Source organism: Candoia aspera, chromosome 6 (assembly GCF_035149785.1).
Source record: "Candoia aspera isolate rCanAsp1 chromosome 6, rCanAsp1.hap2, whole genome shotgun sequence".
Classification (NCBI taxonomy): Eukaryota; Metazoa; Chordata; class Lepidosauria; order Squamata; family Boidae; genus Candoia; species Candoia aspera.
The window spans coordinates 86,263,693-86,272,424 of NC_086158.1; the positions used below are offsets into that span (position 1 = coordinate 86,263,693).

Sequence of the window (8,732 nt, forward strand, 5' to 3'; positions counted from 1 at the left end):
GAGACAGACTTATATAGAAAAAAGATAATGCTCTCAATATCTACGGTATGCATGCAATGTCTTTGTAAACAAATCTTCTATCACTTCCCAGAAACATGCTTTTAAATAAGAATCAAGCCAGGAATTTTTGATCCTTCATTTTCTGAATTTCCCACTGACATTCTGCCATGAGATATCAGGTCAGAGTAGGCCAAGGAAAGTAAGTGGCTGCCTTTAAAATTAGCTGTTGGCTTTTTCTTCAGAATCCTTTTTGTTTCATTGGCCTGTGACCAAATGCTTTTGGGGGGTGAGTTTTCTATATCTGACTTATCATTAATATTCTCATCCAAATTAAATTCTGCAGGTGATGTTTCTTATGTCACAACCTCTCTGGGTCATTGGTTTCACTATCAAACTGCTCTCACTGTTAGGAAGATATTTCTAATATTCAATTGAAATCTGCCTTCCTGTAAATTAATCTATTATTCCGTGCCCTGAAGCCTGGAGAGAGAAAGAACTGACTTTCTTTTGTAGGATATCCTTTCAGGCACTTGAGGACTGCAATATATCCCAAATTCAGTCTTCTCAAGGTGGAATATTCCAATTTTCTTCAACTTCTTTTTATAGAACTTAACCAAGGTCCCCAATCATCAGCATTCTGCTTCTCTGAACTCATTCCAATTTTTCTGAACCCTTAAAGTGTGGTGCCCAGAATGGACAAAGTATTCAAAGTGGGGTCTATTCAAAGCAGAACTAAGTGGAACAATTCCTTTCTGTGGGTTTGAAATTATACTTCTGGTGATGAAGCCTAAAACTGTATTTGTCTTCTTGACTGACTCAAGTTCAGTTTGCAATCAACTATTTTTTAAAGAACCTTTGAACAAGTACTATTATCAACACAAACATTCCCAAATATAAACAAGTATTTTTGTTTGCCAAGTGAAGAACTTTGCACTTTTCTCTGTTAAATGTTACTGTAAGTCTTTCAGATCATTCCTATCAAGATAATTTGAATTTTATTTCTGTCTTATTGAGTATGTCACCTGCTTGTTTGATAATATTCCCTCTACCTCTTCATCCAAGTAATTAATGAAAACGTTGAAGAGTAAAGAATTCTACATGTGGCATCCCCCAACTTAATAAGGAGCTATTGATGAGGACTCCAAGTATGTTTTTTGAGCCAGATATATATCCATCTAACTAACTGTCATGCTATCCATCTCACACTTACCTATCTGAATAATCAGCATGCCTCGGCGTTCTTTGTCAAATGCTTTGTTGAAATTATTTCTCAAAGATTATAGGGAAAGTTTCAGCCAGACTAACTGCTAGACCCTTTAGAACCTAAGAATTGGTCTGGTCTTAGAGATTACTAAAGAGGCATTCCCTGAGCATGCTTCTGTCATTCCCAAGCCCCAGTCTTATTCTTCAGCCACAATGATACGGGAATACATAGCTTTTTGTCTGAAAAGACTGAACTCAAACAGAAGCTGAGTAGCTCTGCTTTTTCATTGTTACCTCTTAGCATTGTGCATTCTTCATTGATATACTGATACTTTTCATTTTTTACACTATACCTAAAGAAGCTCTTTTTATTATATTTAGCATCCTTCACTAACTACAGCTAACAGAGGAGGACAGATATGATGTCTTAGGGATCACTGAAACTTGGTGGGATCACACATGATTTGAACATAGCCCTGGAAGGCTACCAACTTATTAAAAAACATAAATAAACAAACACTCAGATCCAACAGAAAGGAAGAAGGTGTTGCCTGCACATATATTCATGAATTAGAGCACGAAAATCCTGTTGAGAGTATTTGGGATAGAACAGAAAGCGAGAGAAACAAAAGTGATACTGTTGTGGGAATTAATTACAGACCATTTGGATAGGCAAAAGATATGGATTAGGCCTTTCTGTGATGAACACACATTTAGGCAGGCACAACGTAGTGACAATGGGAGATTTCAGCTACCTTGACACTGCTGGAAATCAAACTTTGCCAAGAGTCAGAGGTTCTGCAAATTCATGTCCTCCTCCTGAAAATCTTGCTTACCAGAAGATGGAAAAGGAACAAGGGGGGGTCAGGTATTTGGGCCTGATCCTTATCAACGAAGAGGAATTAGTTGACTGATTGGTAGAAGATGGCTAGTACCTTGGGGAAAAGTGATTTTGTTATTTGTGATATCCACAAAAAACTGAGAAGTGTTTGACCTGCATATTGGACTTCAGAAAAATAGATTTTGATCAACTCTGAGGGAAGGTAGATTGGATCCAATGGTTTGAAGTCCTGAAGGAGAAAAGTGTCCCAGGAGAATGGAAGCCCTATGAATTGAGAGACCAAAGTTGCAATTGCAAACAATTCCTATAAGAAGGAAAAATGGAAGAAACCTAAAGAGAGCAATGTGGATAAACATAGAGCTTTCTAAAAAGCTGAAAAGAAAAAGGCATATGTACAGTATAGGAGAAGGAAGGAGGAATATTTAACAAAACTAAAATACAAGGCAGTTGCTGTATAGGGATTATGTCAGAAATTCTATTGCTTAGAATGCCATTTCCATCCCTCACAGCCTGAAGTAGCAATTTGTCTGCAAGGCATGTCAGGAATTTTCTGGAACAACCACGCTTGGCAGAGTTTATCTCCCAGTAGATGTTGGGGTAATTAAAGTTCCTCTCATGAAGCCACACTCTTTGAAAGGCCTCCAATTTGCTTTTGGACTATCTTCTCCGTGGCTGATTGGAACCCAGTAGCAGGGTTGCTTGCACAGGTCCTGCCATTTATTTTAACACAGCTACTCTCTACAGCACTGCCAAGTCCATTCACCTGGACTTCTGTGGAGGTATTTGGATCATCCAGGAGTACCCCTAAGTATTGTTTCTAGGTGCCGTGGAAAGGGCGGGGCTAGCCCCCAGAAGCAGAAGGGGCGGGCTTTCTCCCACAGACATAGAAAACGCGGAGCTTTTAAACTGGCATCCAGAAGCCCCACCCCACTATAAAACTGGAAATGGGGCTTGTTGGCTGACACTCAAAACCTCACCCCCAGGACACCAGCAGAGACAGGGTTAGGTCTACAAATTGATGTCCTAGGTCACAGTTCAGCCCAGGCTAATTTATCTGCTTTCTTTTCTGTTCTTTTCTGCTATTTCAAGAAACGTTAATTGTTGGGATTTCATTGAGTCTACTGCTTAAAGTAGTAATGCAGGTTATTCAAAAATTTATTGCCAGTTCCTGCTCTGTACCTGTTAAGGTGTCCCAAGAGGCCTTCTCACAATTGCTGCTGAAGAAGCTTTTTCTGAATTAATAAACCATTACTTTGCTCCCAGGCACTTTTTGCTTGTTTGGCAGGTGCCTGAGAGCTTCCCTGTTCGCTTCGTATTCCCGAGAGCCATGGCCAGGAAGGCTGGGCCAGCTCCTCTGTTCCACAGCCATGAAGGCCACATGTTGAGAACAAGCTCCTCTGCTCCATGGCCACAAAGGCCAGACCTGCTCCCCTGCTCTGTGATAGTGAAGGCCAGGTTTCAAGAAGAAACTCTCCTGCTCCATAGCCCTTAAGGCTAGTCCATCTCCCCTGCTCCACAGCCACAATGGCCTGGCCAGCTCCACTGCTCCATGGCCAGAAAGGCTGGGCCTTGAGAACACACTCCATTGTTTCTAAGATGATTGGTGAGCTAAGTTGTGTGATTCCCTCTGTACCTGTACAAAAGTGGTGAGGAAACAAGGCAAATGAATTTTGTGGTCTCTCCTCCAGGTTAGTCCCACTTAAACAAATGCTCAGGGACCAAAGGAGACACCTCCCAAACTCCTTAGAGGTTTCCCAGTGTGAGACTCAATGAAAGGACACTCAGGGAGTGAAAGAGAAGTGCAGCAAGCTGATAGCCACACAGGCTCTTCCAGGGTAAGTTTCCCTCAGTAGAAGCTTGGAGGCTGCAAGTTCTCTAAAATCTGGACTTGAGCATCGCCTCTGCCTTCAATGTATTGGTGTTGTGTGTGCAAGAGGCCTCAGAAATAGCCAATTGTTCCAGGTCCAACTGGGGCTGGGACTGAACCCAGCACAACCATCATTGGCCATTTGTGAACAGAGATTTTCCACCTCATTTAACACCCATTAATACATGTACAAGCCATCCCCACCTGCTATGGTCCTCAGCTCAGGAATGGACATTTGGGGTTGTTAGAGATAAAGCTGGGGTCAATGGGGAAAAGGGACCAATTAACAAAAAGGGCTACCTCAGAAGTAACTAAAAAAAAAACCAAACCCTGTTAATATTGAATTTAAAATAGCTTTTGGTGCAGAAGTCAGATCCTTGTCCTGTCCCCTCCCCACAGAAGTTCCATTCTGAGTGGAAAAAAGTGTTTTCCCTCATGCACATCTATAGCCTGATGACTGGAGATCACTGGCTGCTGTTAAGGTTCTGAATGTGGATTTTACTGTTTTTCCATTTCCTTGGCTCTAGATACTGTATTCTAGTTCACTGGGGTTAGGCAGTTGCATGGAAACAGGCCTGTTTGTCCGTGGCAAGTTCTCTCCCATCAGTTGAGGTCAGAATTGCCAAGGGCTAGCATAAAATCTCCATGGTGGAGGCTGTGCTGTCCCTCCTACTGAGGGTTGGAATCAAAAGAGCCAGTACGAATATGGATTGCTTAGGCACTTGTTCAACATCTCAGAGGAATATTAGTTGATTCATGGAGACACAGATTGATCTGGGATAGTCTACCAAATGATTCAGAGAACTGAACTTTACAACCCAGAGGAAATACTTGCCAGCACTTGCTCAAAACACTCTAAAGTGCTAAACATAATTTCTGAAGTTGATTGAAAGGGAGAAACCACTAGGAACACTGCCTCTCTCTGATGAGGAAGGTGTCATCATATCTCTGTTTACCCAACACCACCTCAGCCTTTGCTTGATGTATCTTTCCCCCAAACCATGGATGAGATTTCATTTCAATATAATTTTGGGGAATGAAGCCCTCTTGGCCATTGACGTCTGCCTTGTGCTAATGTAGAACACATTCTACACTCCAAACCTGCAGAAGATCTTTCTGTTTGAAACACCTCATTGTCTGTGGTGGCTTTGAAATTGTATTTGGCGATGGCTTCCATACTTGGACCACTCTTGGATGGCAATGAAGAGAAGAAGATGCTCTCTCCATGAAGCCTTCTCCTGGAATGCCCAGTGTACATTTGCCTCTCATCTGTGCTGTCCTTTCTGCCTGACCTCTGGCTCTGTTTTTCTTATAGACAAGGGAAAAACGAGGGCCAATCCACCCTCTCAGCAGGAAGCCCTCAAACAGCTGCCACTACCCCCTTCATCCCACAGTCTTGCTAGGCCTCCATTCCCTTCTACAGGTATAGAGAATCCTAGCATACTTGCAGAAAGAAATGTAAAAGCAGGGTGGAAACACTCCTTTCAACTGCAAAAAACAAAGAGTAAGACTAAACGTGCACATGATGCATGCACGCACAAACAAACAACTAACAAGAAAAGTATATGGAAAAGAGGTCTAACTCAGCAACTTTAAAAAGGAAACCAGTTTTAACCAACTACTCCCCATGCCAGGCCAGGAGAAAACAAGCAAAGTGTAAGAAAGTGGATTCCAAATCTGGTTTGACTAACCTGCTCTGTCTCACTGCTGCTGCCCAGATAGATTCTCTGTCTCTCTGAGACACTCATACATTTAAAACTTGACAAAGAATATAAACCAGTTCTCTCTGCATTGGCTTCCATTTTACATGTGGGCAAAGGAGGCCGTTGCCAGGGCATTTACTCTTTGAAATGCCATGGCTGTCACTTTACTCATCACCCCCTGGTATATTAAGAGCAGCAACTTTAATTACTCAACTATTTATTTACAGGTCACTGGGATGATGGAGAGCATATTTAAGTGATTTGTGAGGAACTACTCTCCAAAATGTCAATGGGGTTAGGACAAAGAAGAAAGAAGTGCCTGGCCAAAGACTACATTTGATATGACATACTATAAATTTAATTAATTGACTGGAGTTAATATCTATACCCTTAATATTTAATGATTTCCCCCTTTTCTATCACATTAAGAATGATCATTTGGTGACAACTTTTGACTGTCCTTTGAAAGGCACTGCATGCTGTCTTGTCATGTTGTGCATTCTCAATGTAGAGATGTAAAGAATTAGTGAAATAATTGGAAGTGGAAGAGGGACTGAGTGCTCAGAGGAGGGGCTGAGACCCTTTGCCTTAGTGAAAAATGCTTCACAATCATAGCAATTTCATTACACTGAACTTGCTTTAATTAAAATTAGTTACATTTATATCCTTCTTGTTTTCTTGTTGTAATTTTGCATAACTCTGTTAATTAACTACTTAAATGAAGTTGCTTGATTTTAAGTCATTTTGAATGGCTCTAGTAGTTTTGGTCCTTCAGTTGATATGTACAGTATTTATAATTTAGATTTTATCCCAAGAGTTTAAGGATTTCGATCTTGAACCATCATCACGTACCTCACCAGAAGGGTTCAAGCACTTATGCAAGCCCTGAGTTTGCTGTAGGAACGATGGCTCTATCTAACATTATTCATGGCAGAGAAATCAAGGATTAGTAAATTGACCATACCTATAGAGGACCCCTTCACATAAGTAGGGACCTTAACTGGACTACTGTTCACCTAGGTGCATTGTTAGCATATGTGCTTTGCAGACGTGAGACCAAATTTAGGGCTTATTCCCACATCCTGCACACAACTTCAGCACAAAAAGACCCCACTAAGCCTTTTTAGAGGACATGTCCTCATGACTTTGTGTCATCCCCAGCCCATCTTGGAAGGAGGATAAGTTTCTCTTCACTGTTCTAATTTTAAAGAACTGTTTTCTGTCTTAGTGTACAATTGATGATGTCTTATTCATGATCTTGCTAATAAGGGGCTGACAGTCAGGGGTTGGCCTCTGTAGAGCTCCTGTTGCCTAGTTCAGAGGCAGCCCCCTCCAGGCATTGGGCACTTTGGCTTCAGTTGTAGGAGAAATGAGACATGGATCTTCTGCAGAGGCATGTGTTTTGCAATCACATCTGGAATCTTTTGGAAGACTGCTGCTGCTAAACATGTTAGTAAACACATGTTCAGTGCTCTTTCAAAAGAATACCTGTCCATAAAAATGGTCTACCAGTCAGTTTAAACTGGGGAATGATGTTTCTGGTTCTGTCCCAGAATTATAGGTTTTCTGCTGTTTCTGCTGATGAGGGATTTTACATGGCCATTCTTTCTACTGCTTTTATTACTTTGGGAGGGGGCTGGTGCATTTTGCCTACTTGGCAGCCGGCATGTATTTACAATGGTTGCAGCTTCCCGGGGTCATGTGGTTGCCATTTGCGACCTTCCCAGGGGCCTTCCGATATACAAGGTCAATGGGGGAAGCCAGATTCATAAAATTGGGCATGATTCACTTAACAACCACATTGCTTAGCAGTGGACGTTCCAGTCCCATTTGTGGTCATAAGTTGAGGACTATCTGAACTTCTGATGCTGTAGTTGTGGTTACCTGCCCACACTTGCTGAAACCCACCTGATTGGTGATTGATGTGGGTCTTTTTTTTTTTGCCAGCTGGTGATGCTGGATAGGAGGGGAAACAAAGCCAGGGGAATCCACCAATCAGTGCCTTTAAATTATCCCATCATTAAGTTCTAAGCTGTAAAGACGGGACCACTTACAAATCTTGTTACTGAGAGAGGTTAGAATTTAGCCATAAGGGTAGCATAATTTATGCCAGCATATTTTTCTGTTGAATGCATATTAATACAGCCATGAAGAAGAATCAAGATTCTCTACCCAATAGTGTATTGTAGCAAGTTACCTAGTGCTACAAGGAAATAGCAGTATTGGCAGAAAGTGTTGAAGGAGAGCAGTTCTGGCCTCATGGCCACCAGCAAAGGAAGTAGCTCATAGAGTAGACAAAATGGTGTTGCCACCTTACCAAAGTAATAAAACCAGTAAAAGGTACAGTCATGTAAAACCCCTTGCTGACAGCAGTGGCAGAAAGCCTGCATTGTGCTCACTAAGAGCAGAACCATCAGCACACAGCCGGCAGAACCTGGCTCTCCCGTCTTTAAACGGCTTTCTGTGTGCCACGGGACCAGCACTTTCTGCAGTCAGCAATTGTCTTAACCCAGCACTAATCTTGAAAAAGGAGCCCATGTACGACCTGACTTCCCATACTCCTGGGCAAGATACTCTTTTTCTATTTATCCAGGGGGATGCAGGGGACACAGAACTCCATAAAAAGCCTGAAAAACAATTTACATTGCCACATACCCCCTGGATCCCTGTGGCTGTCTTATTTAAATTTTATAGCATTAAAATTATAGTACTCTGATTATCCCCCATTAAGTGAAAATCTATCAGTTTACATTCTTATTGCCTGATAAACTTGAACGTACAGAAAGGAACAACAAATTGTCATATGTATTCTGTCTCTTCTTTCTTCTCCTTTTAATTTGTAGTATTCACCTTTTTTGTCATAGAAATGTGTTAAGACTTTAATCAAAGCTGTTCAAAATATTTGGGAACTTTGTTTGAATATTTGGGATGGTTAAATATTTGGGACTTGGCTAACCAAGTCATATTACACAGGAATCTTTTGTATCTCCTTAGGAAAATAGTAGAAGGAGAGATTATGGGGAAAAGAGACTGACGGCATAGGTGTCCACATCTAGCCACGGTTATTGGCACACAATAATGGCACACGGGTGGTGACATCACAACACAAACCTCAACC

At 41.6% G+C, this 8,732-nt stretch overlaps 1 pseudogene; it reads right to left on the bottom strand.

Annotated features, from left to right (window-relative positions):
- Positions 1-4,448: 4,448 nt before the first annotated feature.
- LOC134499513 (growth factor receptor-bound protein 2-like) lies at positions 4,449-5,088 on the bottom strand (annotated as a pseudogene).
- Positions 5,089-8,732: the final 3,644 nt, after the last annotated feature.